At 51.5% G+C, this 12622-nt stretch overlaps 1 protein-coding gene across 2 annotated transcripts in view; it reads right to left on the reverse strand.

Moving 5' to 3' along the window:
* The window catches only part of CAPN5 (calpain 5), a 57294-nt gene extending 47769 nt beyond the window's left edge, over positions 1–9525 (reverse strand). The window contains exon 1 of one of the 2 annotated variants that reach the window (XM_036862164.1): positions 9442–9525. The gene's annotated coding sequence lies outside the window, so the exon portion shown is untranslated. Of the gene's footprint in view, positions 1–4794; positions 4903–9441 lie in introns of those variants that run through there. The other variant, XM_036862163.1, reaches the window with a different exon arrangement.
* Positions 9526–12622: the final 3097 nt, after the last annotated feature.

Consider the following 12622-nt stretch of genomic DNA (forward strand, 5'->3'; position numbering starts at 1 on the left):
CCTGGAGGATTCACAAGAAGTCTGGATGGAAAGGAGGCCAGGACGCAGGCAGGGAGACCAGGCTGTAGAAATGGCCCTGCAAAGCATGGCCTTGGCCATGGAGATCCAATGGAGACCCACACTGGGGCAGGGTCCACAGCACACAGCCAGGCGCTGTCTGGGAGTTTGGCTGGGGGTCCTTCCTTGGAGGCACCAGGAGGCTCACGACCTCCCAGGATGACAACCACGTCTCTGGGCGAGCAGCATGTTGGCAGCACTTCCGGGCTCCAGGCGCTGCTCTGCCCCATGTCACATTCCTGCCCAAGGCAGCCCTGAACGCCAGTGCCTCCCCTCCCCACGCCCAGAGGAGGAATCAGAGCCTCAGAATGTCCCGTCCACATCCGCATCCTCAGAGGGGGAGAATGGGGCCAGGACTGGACAAGAACAGTTACCTCTTTGTGCCTCAGAGTTCTCACCTATGAAATGCAGGTCTCCTGCTCTGCTGGCCCAACCTGCCCTCACCCCTGGCTCCCCTCGCACAACTCTGCTCTAGGCAGGACTTAGCCCCAATTGTCCTTGGTATACTCATCTGCAAAATGGGGCTCCCGGCCTGGCCTTCACAGGGTGATGGTGGGGATCAAGTGACCCTGCACAGCACTGGGGCTATTGAATGAATGTCTGAGATGCACTCCACTCTGGAAGGCTTAACCTACTGTTATGTTAAGGACCCCAGGATAGGGTCTGGTCTCTGGGTCAACCCGTGGGGACACGCCAGCACACTCCCCTCTTCCAAACATCCCTGAGCTCTGCCTACCGTGGCCTCAGGCTGGGCTCGGGGCCAGAGGTGCAGCAGCCCAGGCTCTGCCGGCAAAGGCTCCTAGGCTGAGGCAGAAGCAGACACTGAGGGTGACCCCCTGGGGGAAGCCAGCAGCTGTGGGCACCCAGGAGGGGGACCTCTGAGAATGGCGCCTGCAATGACACTGCAGTTGGCTCCTGTGGTAGGCTGAATAACTGCCCCCAAAGATGTCAACATCCCAATCCCTGGAACCTGAGAATGTTACCTTATACGGCAAAAAAGACTTTGTAGATGTGATTAAGGATCTTGAGATGGAAAGATTATCCTGGATTATCCGGGTGGGCCCTAGATGTAATCACAGGTATCCTTAAGAGGGGGACAGAGGGAGATTTGACTCCAAAAGAGGAAAAGGCAATGAGGTTATGGAAGTAGAGAGAATGGGGTGATGAGGTCATGAGGAATGCCGACAGCCACAAGGAACAGAGGCTCCCCTGGAGCCTCCAGAAGCAACCAGCCTGACACCTTAATTTTAGCTCTTAAGACTCTTTTCAGACTTTTGACCTCCAAAACAGTAAGAGAATAAATTTGTGTTATTTTAAGCCACTAAATTTGTGTTAGTTTATTACAGCAGCGAAAGGAAATGAATACCATTAGCATCATTCCTGTGGGTAAGTATGTAGTCTCACACCTCTCTCCTGCTCAAGGAAGTGAGTGAGTGAGGATGAAGTTGTTACTCCTTGAACTGCTCCAATGGAAAACAAAGTCACCCCAAACTTCAGTGTCTTAGTTACTATATTATTAGTAACACACCAGTTGAGTCCTACCACCTCACCCTGACTGGCAGAAGTTACCCAGTCGTGGGCAATGGGGCAGGGGCTGGCTGGGCAGGGGCAGGCAGGTCAGGCCAGCAGGCTCTCTGCCTTTTGTCCCCCAGGCTGCAAGATCCTGAGGTCATCCTGGGCGTACCCTGAAAGTGCTGGCCAGCTGGGTACCAGTGAATGGGCTTGGTCTAGTCCGGCCACCAGTCCCCTGTCTCACAGCTGACCACATGCACCACTATGGCAGAAAACCACAGTCCACACCCACAGGCCACCATAGCCTCAGCCAGTAGCTCCCTCATACCCCTAGTCCTGGGAAAGCTGAGACCCCTAGAAACACATCCTTGAACAATTAGAACGGGGAGCAATAACTCGGGCCATTACAGGCCAGCAAATGCTCACATTTCGCAACTTCCTACATCCAAGCCTGAAGGCTGGCTTCCTAAAAAAACCTGGATTAGAACTCCAAAGGGACTTGGCCCATTTTGCCATTAGTGAGCAGGGAAAGGCAAGGCCTGAGGCCAAAGTGAAGTCAGCAGCTCGGGCGTGAACTAAAGTGAGGCAATCCCAGGGCATCACCATCAACCCAGGGAGGAGGAGAAGCTGCAGAGTCTGGGGCCCTCAAGGCAAGGCCTGGGAGGACCACTGCCAGACAAGGAATGTTTTGAGCAGAAAGGGCAAAGCATGAAGGGGCAGAAGAGGTCTCTGGAGAGGCTGGAGGGGTGGAGGGGAGGGGGTTCTAAAGGCACTCAAAACACTTGAGGACCCTGGGGCAGAGAAAGGCAGGGGTGAGGTGAGAAGATCAGCAGCAGACAGACTTCTCACCTGCCAGGCCCCAGATAGTGAGCCCGGACACAGGAGGGCTGAGAAGGCCACAGTTCTCAACCACTGAAGCCAAGAGGGGCTTCCACTTCAATGGGAGAGACCCTGTTTCCTTTCACCCTTCTTCTCCCAAAGTCGGCCCCTCCTTCCTCTGGGTTGTCCCTCCCCCAGGGAAGAAGGGATTAAGTGATGCTGATTGTTAGGTACTATTAGTTATAATGACTACCAGACACCATGTACTTCGTAAAACACTTTTAGTGACGTGATTTAACTTCATCATCAACCCCTAAATCCCTATGATTAGGCAGCATTTACCCCCATTTTGCATATGAGGAAACTGAGACTCACAGGGGAAGTTCCCTGCCTCAAGGTCACGTGCAGAGCGAGTCTCATCGAGGAGGAGGCTGGACACAATGACAGGCCCTGCAGGTAGGACAGGTCATGGAGACAGGCTTCCCTGTGGCCACTGGGGGCTCCGGGAGGGCCACCTGTTCAGGGATCAGGGCTTCAGGGCTGTCCTGAGAGCCCACAGGGAAGGCAGGGGCAGAAGCAGGCAGAGACAGCACTGGCCTGGGAGCAGTGGCCTGGATGTCATCCCCAAAAGCCCACAGGCCTCTCACACTTCATCGACTTCCCCCAAACCTGCTCCACCCCCAGTGGTGGCTCCATCTCAGATAGGGCTCCCCTACCCACCCTTCCCCATGCTCCACCACCCCCTCCTGTGCAGGCTCTGGGAAGCCCTATCAGATGCCCTCCTCAGGTGCCAAGCCCAGCCCTGGGTGGGGAGCTGGGGAGGGGAGAGGCGAGGGGAAGGAGGAAGGGGCCTCTCCCTGCTCGGGCCTCCTTAGCAACTCACCCACCACAGAGCCAAAGATGACACTTCTGGGATGCACATCTGATGATTTAATGCCCCTCCCCATGGGCTATCATTCAGTTACATGCTTCCAGGCCTTTACCCATCTATTCCTTGGGCCTGCAGTGCCCTGCCCTCTCTTTTCTGCTTGGTGAACTTTTCATCCTTCAGCACCCAGCACCGATATATCCTTTGCAGTGAAACCTTCCCCAGCTCCTGGGCAGGGACTGGCTCCCAGCACTGGGTGCAACTCCCGGCAGGGGCTTCTCAGTTTGACCCATCTGCCTCGTCAGTCAGAAGAGAGGTTCCTCAGGGCAATGACCCCGCCTAAGCACCTCGACGTCCAAGCTCCCAGCTCTGGCCTGAAGCAGCAACAGCTGGGCCCAGCCTGCCCCGCCCTCAGCCTGGGAAAGCAGCCAGGCCTCCCCACCCCCACCCCAGGACTCTGGGGACTGCAGCAAAGGCCAGGCCCAAAGACCCTGGGTGGGAGGCTTTCAATCCTTGCAGCAGAATACAATAGTTCCTTCAGGAGGCCTCGGCACTCATAGGGTAGGCTGAGCCCCACACTCAAATACCCTCTCTTCCAGGAAGTCTGCCCAGATTTCTCCCCCCCCAGAATCCTACGAATAACTGCCCTCGGCACTTCTCTCTTCAATGCTGGTGTAGGGAGAGGATTCTGGTTTGAGAGCCAGGGCAACCCAGGTGCAAATTCTGGTTCAGCAGCCCTGAGAGAGAGAGTAGGTCACTTCACCCTCTGTGCCTCACTCTCCTCCACCCTGTGGGGTCTGGGGCTGAATCCCACCACAGGAAATGAAGCCTGGCGAGAACTTGGCACCTGTTAACGATCTGTCCTGCTTCCCCTCCGGAACCCAGGTGGGTCTCCTCAGACTCCCAACTCTGAAAGGTGGTGGCAGGATCAGAGCAGCCCAAGATCCATTCTCCCCCAGCTCTCCCTGCCTCCCTGGCCCCCTCACACACACACCCAAGCCCAGCAGCCCAGGAAAAAGGCCCCTATTCAACCTGGGAAGATGGTCAGGAAGGGAATCGGCTGTGGCCTTGCCCCCTTTCCCAAGCCGGGGGACGGGGGATGGGGAGGTACCCGGGAGGGGTTGTGGAATTGAATGGGTGGAGGCCTGGGAAGGGACACGAAAGGGTAATTGTGAGGAAGAGGAGGGGAAGAGCCGGTCATGCCCCGGGAGGTAAACCCCAGCGCGTAAGCACCATGAAACCAGCTCCGGAACACTCGGGTGCAGTGGGAAGAGGCCCCTAGCCTCGAGCGGGGATGGGGACGAACCCCCGGGGCCGGGGCGGAGCCTGGAGGTCCCCGCCCCGCCCCCCCCCGGGCCTCAAAGCCAGCGCTCACCTCCTTCCTCCCCGGCTGCAGGATGTGCAACCCCACACCCACCGATTCGTGCTCACAGGGCACGCGCTGGCCCTCTCTGCACCCATACACACGCACACACCTCCGAAACACACATGAACACACGCGCGCTCGCACACGCCTCCCTCTGCGCAGCGCCTCCTACCTGCCGCGCCGCCGCGGGCCCAGCGGACTCGGGGATGCCGGGCTCGGCGCTGGCACTGGAGCGGAGGCTGGACCGGCCCCCTCAGCTGCCTCTGGCTCCGGCCGGAGATCAGCTGGGGCTGTCCTGGGGCGGGGCTCGAGCTAGAACTCCCGGGCGGCCGGGCCCGCCCAGCGGCCTCCGCCCATTGGGGGACAGAGGCGTGGCTTCCAGCCGGGTGGGAGGGCCAGGATTACAGCGCATGCGAACTGGCGCCGAGCTGTGAGGTGAACGGGCAGGGAGGTGGCTGCAGAGTTCCCGCTGGAGAGTAGGCGAGGATTTGGGGGCCTGCGCGGCCCAGCCCGACCCCTCTCGGCTTGATCGGGCCCGCGTTCTCCGTCCCTCCCTCCCAGCATCTCCGGGAGTTCCCCAGAGACCAGCCTAGGTCGGCACCGAGGCAGGGGGCTGGGAAAAGAAGGACTCGAAGAGGCGAGCGCCCATCTCTTCCCTATCTCCATGTCCATATCCATCCCCAAGATTCTGGATGGAGGAGCGGGACCCAGACCCCAGGAGTCACAAGGAGGGCCCTTGTCAGATGGGGAAAGCAAGCTCCAGGCCCGTATTGAGTATTTATTTACTCAAAATGCTGTGATGGGGCGACAGCAGGAGGGGCATATTTCCCAAATAAGACTGAGAAGGGGGCTTCCCTGGTGGCGCAGTGGTTGAGAATCTGCCTGCCAATGCAGGAGACACGGGTTCGAGCCCTGGTCTGGGAAGATCCCACATGCCACGGAGCAGCTAGGCCCGTGAGCCACAACTACTGAGCCTGCGCGTCTGGAGCCTGTGCTCCACAACAAGAGAGGCCGCGATAGTGAGAGGCCCGCGCACTGCGATGAAGAGTGGCCCCCGCTTGCCGCAACTGGAGAAAGCCCTCACACAGAAACGAAGATCCAACACAGCCAAAAATGAATGAATAAATAAATAAATAAATGTACTATTCAATTAAAAAAAAAAGACTGAGAAGGTTTGTGAGTGACCAGCACTAGCACATAGTAGGGGCTCTGGGACGGCAGGGTAGACGTGTTTGTTTATGCTCATCCGAGGCCTGTGTCAGCCCACTTCGCAGATGGAGAAGCTCAGACCCACTCATCTCTCCTTCCAGTGTTCCCAGTGTACCTCTAAGTCACTCTGACTAATCAGCCCCCCTTTTGTATTTCAGACTGTTGGAGCCACAAGAGGAGTGTTTCGTGGTGGTTGCAAGAATGTACACTGGACTCACTGCCTGGGCTCATATTAGCCCATATTATTGTCACTTGGACAAGTGACCCAAACTCTCTGTGCCCCAGTCACCTCACCTATAAAATTATTATAGTAGCACCCACTCCATGGTGTTGTTGTGGGGATTAAATGGACTGAGCCATGTAAAACCCCTAGAGTGGGCCCTGGCTCAAAGTAAGTATTCTCGATGTTATTTTAATCTAGCCCAACCCCCTCATTTTCTGAAGACACTGGGTCCCAAGAGCAGAGACATGTACACATGGCTGGTTAGAAGCCCATCCATCATAGGATGTTAGAACTGGAAGGGCCCACCTCAGAGCCCAACTCTGGCAGCTCCCACCTTCTCTGACAGATGAGGAAAGAGACCTAGACAGGGACCGTGACCTGTCCAGGGCACCCAGCCTGGTGGAGTGGGGGAGGCATTGGCCCTGCTCTTGTTGGGCGTTGAGATGGAGAGGTTTCCAGACAAGCCAGGAAGAGCTTGGTCTCCCAAAAAATTTGGGGAAGAGGCGGGGCTTTGATGATGCTCTGGCCCCAGGTCCCTGCTGGTCAGTTGCTGTAAACTGATTCACCGAATGGTGCCATCACGGGGCCTCCTGTGCAGGTTGTTTTCCCATGTAATCCTCACAACCACCCTTGGCAGGAGCCCTCATTAGCCCCATTTTACAGATGATAGAACTGAGCCTCAGGAGATGCCCCGGTCACACAATCGGGAAATGGCAGAACTGGGATCCTCCCTACCCTGTCTGACTCCACTCATGCCCTTCCCCTCTTCCTCCTCCTCTATCCCCCTCCTCCTCTTCTCTCCCCCAGGGAAAGGCCACCTCTGATGGCTTCTTGACTGGCTGTCCAACCTCTGCTGCATCTCCCTGTAACTGGGAGCTCATTTCCTCACAGGGCAGCCCTTTCTACTTGTCTTGGGAGAGTCTTTGTCACCCAGAGCTGACCTAGTTCCCTCTTCCTAGTTCTGCAGGACTCCACAGCCTCCACCCCACCAGAGCCCTGGAGAGAATCTTCTCTGCTGCAGGCCAGCAAACCCCTATCTTCACTGCTCCTGTATGTAACGAGTTTCCCAAGTGAAATCCTTATAATAATTTCTTTTAAAAATCCCAACAGATCTAATTGTCTACCTATTGTTTGAGAACCCTAAAGGAAGCCCCTTGGCATGGGAAATGGCTCAACATGGAGGCTCCTAACGCCTGGTGTCTTGGGGTAAAATATTCAAGTAACCATTCAAGTTCCCCCACACCCATCTAGCCAAGGGGACGGGATCGCAGGGACAGGAGTGGAGGTGGACATACAGAACTTTTCAGGACATGCAGAACTAATGGTATTTCTCCTGAGAGTTTGGGAAATGGGAGAGTCACACTGGACTCCAGGGGAGAGCACACACCATGCAAAATAGGGACATGAAGGACAAAATGAATTTTGAGTTGCTCTTAATTCCATGCTACTCTGAAACACTGCTTATATTTTGTTAGTATCCTGGATACTATTAAGAACCAGCCAAAACCAAGTGGGATTTATTCAGGAATACAAAGTTGGTTTAATAATAGGAAATCCATTAATAGCATTAGTTTGCTAGGGCTGCCATAAGAAAGTACCACAAACTGGGCAGCTTAAACACAGAAACTTATTGTTTCTCACAGATCTGGAGGCTAGAAGTCCAAGATCAGTGTGTCATCAGGGTTGGGTCCTTCTGAGGGCTGTGAGGGACAATCTGCTCCATGCCTTTCTCCTAGCTTCAGGTGGTTTGCTGGCAATCTTTGGCATTCCTTGGCTTGTAGACACAACACCATGATCTACGCCTTCATATTCACATGTGTTCTCCCTGTGTGTCTGTCTATCTCTGTGTCCAAATTTCCCCTGTTTATAAGGACACCAGTCATACTGGATTAGGGTCCACCTAATGACCTCATTTTAACTTGATCACCTCTGTAAAGACCCTATTTCCAAATTTACATTATGAGGCACTGGAAGTTAGACTTCAACATCTTTGGGGGGACACAATTCAACCCATAACAAGTATGCACCATATTAATGAACCTAAGGGGACAACCATGATTTTTTTCTATAGATGCCAAGAAAGGCTGTAACAAAATTCAACACCGATTCACAATAAAAACATTCAATGAAATAGGAAGTGAGGGATACGTTCTCAACACGATAAAATGTAGTCCTAAAGCCGACATCTTATTTAATCAAGAAACACTGGAAGTACTTCCACTAAGATCAGAAACAAGGCAAGAATAGCCACTATCTACACCACTATTCCACATTGTACTAGAGGTATTAGCCAATGCAATTAAACAAAATAAATCAACTTAAGGCCTAAGATTGAGTAAAGAAAAAAAACTATATCCATTTGCAGATGATATAATGTTATACCTGAAAAAAAAAACAAACCAGAGTACCAATGATAAAACTAATTCAAATAGTGAAAGAGTTCAGTGAAGTAGCAGGATTCAAAATTAAAATACAAAATTCAATGGCCTTTATATATACAAATAATAAACAAAGGTCATAAGGGTAGAGAAAACCCTTTTCATAATAAAAACAAAAAAAAGATTAAGTGCTTAGGAACAAATTTAATGAGAAATGCATAAAACCTACATGAGGAAAATTTTAAAACATTCTTGAAAGACACCAACTAAGAACAAATGGAAAGATATCCCCTGTTCTTGGATTCTATGACTCAACATTATAAAGATGTTAGTTCTCCCTAAGTTAATTTGTAAATTCAACGCAATCCCAATAAAAATACCAGCAAGCTCTCTTATGAAGATAGACGAGATGCAAAGTCCATATGGAAAGATAAACATGCAAGAATGGGAACGCTGAAAAAGTAATACTATGAGGAGGAAATAGCTTTAGCAGACATAAAAGAATAAAAGCTTCTATAACTAAAAATGGGTGGCAGACTTCCCTGATGGCACAGTGGTTAAGAATCCACCTGCCAATGCAGGGGACACGTGTTCGAGCCCTGGTCCAGGAAGATCCCACATGCCATGGAGCAACTAAGCCCGTGCGCCACAACTACTGAGCCTGCGCTCTAGAGCCTGTGCTTGCAACAAGAGAAGCCACTGCAATGAGAAGCCCACGCCGCAACGAAGAGTAGCCCCCGGTCTCTGCAACCAGAGAAAGCCCACACGCAGTAACGAAGACCCAATGCAGCCAAAAATAAAATAAACAAATAAATAAACAACTGCCTCACTCTCCCCAGGACCCCTTCTGCCCCTCAGATCCCTTCTCCCACAGCCAACTGAACTTTCTAGAATACAAATCCAATCTCTTATCTATAGCTCCAAACTCTTGAGACCAGGAGTAAAGAAAGAAAAAAAAAAGACATCTTAAAAACGTCATTTCTGTGTTCTTGGGAGTATGAGAACTAACCTTCGGGAAAGACTGCTCTTCTGCTGGGAAAATAGGTTAATGGGCCTGTTTGTTCCTCCAAGGCCAGGCTGAGTCTAGGCTGGAGGGGAGGAGAGAGTCGTCACCACTACAGAATCATTCTGCAAATGACCGTCCCAGGGTGGAGAGAGGCCAGCTCTAACAACTGTTACGACGTTGAGTCAAGGCTAAGAGATTGGCAGTTCCCCACCCCCACCCCGAAACCCGGGCACCCAGCCCGGGAGGCCCCTTCAAAGCCGGTGGTTCTGCTCTCCAGGGTTCAGGCTCCGGCTCAGAGCCCAGCCTTGATGGGCGGAGTCCTCACTCTGCTTGGGCAGCGACGGGAGGGGCTTCACTCACGGCCTGAGCAGACAAACACTCGAAGTAGTTATCGTTCAAACCCCAGAGCGTCTGCTCCCCAGGGCTGCATTCCGAGCTGGGGTCGGGCCTGGGGCCCTCACTGTGCGACGCTGGAGCCACTGCTCCTTTCTGGCCCGCTTTCCCTTCCTTCCACTGGGGCTGGGGGCAGGGAAGGCATCTCTCGGGGCCCCTCAGGCTCGGACTTGGTCTCCCCAGAATCATTATTTGCTCTTTTTCTTCCGGGTTTGAGGGAGGGAATAGGTATGGCATCGGGGTGGAGGAAACTGAGGTGGGGGCCTTACCTTTGAGCTTCACCCTCCCCTCCTGCCTCGAAGGGTTACTGCCTCCTGCTCCCAAGTGCCGCTGAGATGGGTGGGGCTGAGGGGGTTTTCCTTTGCTGAAGACACAAATAATGTTATAGCTGTGTGTGCGTGTGTGTGTGTGTGTGCGTGCGTGCGTGTGTGTGGCAAACTGCTGTCTGCCTCCTTCTCTCTGGAGCCTGGAGACCTGGCCTCTGGCCTTGGGCAGCTGCAGCCTTCGGCTCTGGGTGTGGTGGACGTCAGGCACGGTGTCTGGGGCAGTGGTCAGGGCCCAGGAATGGCAGGCAGGAGGCCCGGTCATTTACTTACCTGGGCCTCAGTCTCCACCACTGCCCAATGGGGATGATAATAATCCCTGTTCCCTGGATGGGGGGAGGATACAAGGAAGTCAGGGGCTTGGAGGTGCTTTATAACATGATATCTCTACACATTAATTTAGATGTTTAAAAATATCTTAACTTTTTTTTCTTGCATCGCTCTTAGATTCAGTCCTAGGTACATTTTTATTTCTATTATAAATGGTACTTTCACAAATGACTTTTCCTGATTGCTTGTTACTACTATATAGAAGTTAAATTGATTTTTGTACACTGATTTTGTACTGGAAGACTTGGTACATTTAAAAATTACTTTAATTAATTAACTGTAGGATTTGGTGTTTTGGTGGGTTTTCTAAGTAGGCTAATGGTTTTCAATGAGGTGTACTGCCCCCTGGGGGGAGATTTGAAAATTTGTAAGGGAGTTTTTTGTTGTGCCCAAGAATTTACACATCATAATTCATACAATTTTATTTGTCTTTTATTAACCTTTTATATTACAATAAAAGAATTATATTGATTTTTGGAAAATATATGTGTGGACAGATAATATTCTCTAAGAATTTCATTTCAGGATAGGGAGTATAGCATTAATTTTGTGGGGAAATTGGATCTGATAGGGTTGCAAGCCTCTGAAGTTCTGATAATTTTCTTTCTTTTTTCAAGTCATTATCATTTTATTTTTTTATTTTTTGGCTGCCCTGCATGGCTTGTGGAATCTTAGTTCCTGGACCACCCACGCCCTCGGCAGTGAAAGCGTGGAGTCCTACCTACTGGACGGCTAGGGAATTCCCTCATTATCATTTTAAATCTTTATCTTGCCTTGCTGTGCTCTCAAGCCTTGGACAATGTTGAACAGTGGTGATGATGGACACGTCTAGTCTTTTCTGACTCTTAAAGGAAATGCTTTCACCTTTTACCAAGATTATCTTTAAATCACGAACAGATGTTGAATTTTATCAAACATTCCCTCCCCCTGCCACATCTGAGATATTCATATTTCTCTTGGTGTGATGTACCACATTGACAGGTATTCCTTTTTTATCCATGTATTCTGATTCCTTTTCTAATGCTAAGCCCACCTCAAATTTCTGGGATAAATCCATCTAGGTGCTCTGACATCCTTTTTACATATTGCCTCATTGTCTACTAGCGTTTCGTGTAGGATTTTTGCATCTGTGTTTGTTAGTGAGACAGGCCTATCATTTTCCTTGCTCGTGGGGTTCTTGTCAGCTAGGCCGGCCTGGTGAAGGGAGTTGGGAGCACAGGCTCCTGAGGCCCAGATTTACCCAGACCCAAGGACCAGCCGCCCGCCTCCGTGCGGAAACTGTATGCAGGGCGCGCCCCCTGGCGGCTGCGGGGCGCAAAAGAGCCCAATGAGCCAGGCATGGGGAAGGGAACCAGGTAACATCATCAGGTGGTGCCAGGGCTGCGCGGGCCGTGGGCCTTCGCTGGGCCTGGTGACAGTGAGCAGCCCAGCTTCAGAGATGGGTTGACCAGGACCCAGAGTGACAAAGTAGGCCTATAAATGTGGCGTTCTGACTCTTCTGAGCTGTGAGTTTCCTGAATCTTAATCTCTTTACCCATAAAGTGGGGATAATCCACCTGCCTGTCAGGGAAATGGGAGGAAGTTGTCACAGCACAGAATTCAGACTTTTCCAAGGACACAGAGGTGTCCTCTCCCGACACCTCAGCATTCTTGTTTTCTTGTCTGTTACAAGCACTTGATAAATGGCAAGTGTGGGAAGAGAATTCAGGGTTAATGATACTCAGCTGTCCAGAATGAGTTCACATCACAGAGGTCTGTGTGAAGGAATCACATTTGTTAATTTATTAATTTTTGTTCATTATTTCATTATTGTTCATTTATTCAACAAATATTTATTGGACACCGTCGTACGAGAAATAATGGCCCCCAAAAGATGTATAGGCCCTAATCCCTGAAACCTATGCAAATGTTAGGTTACATGGGAAAAGGGAATTAAGGTTATAGATGGAATGAAGGTTGCTGATCAGCGGACCTTAAAACAGGAAGATAATCCTGAATTACCCAGGCAGACCCAGTGTGATCGAAGAGTCCTTATAAATGAAAGGGGAGGCAGAAGAGTCAGAGGATATGGGAACAGTGGAAGCAGAGGTCAGAATGATGTGACTGCTGGCTTTGAAGATGAAGGGAGGCCACAAGCC

The sequence above is a fragment of the Balaenoptera musculus genome, chromosome 8, assembly GCF_009873245.2.
Source record: "Balaenoptera musculus isolate JJ_BM4_2016_0621 chromosome 8, mBalMus1.pri.v3, whole genome shotgun sequence".
NCBI lineage: Eukaryota > Metazoa > Chordata > Mammalia > Artiodactyla > Balaenopteridae > Balaenoptera > Balaenoptera musculus.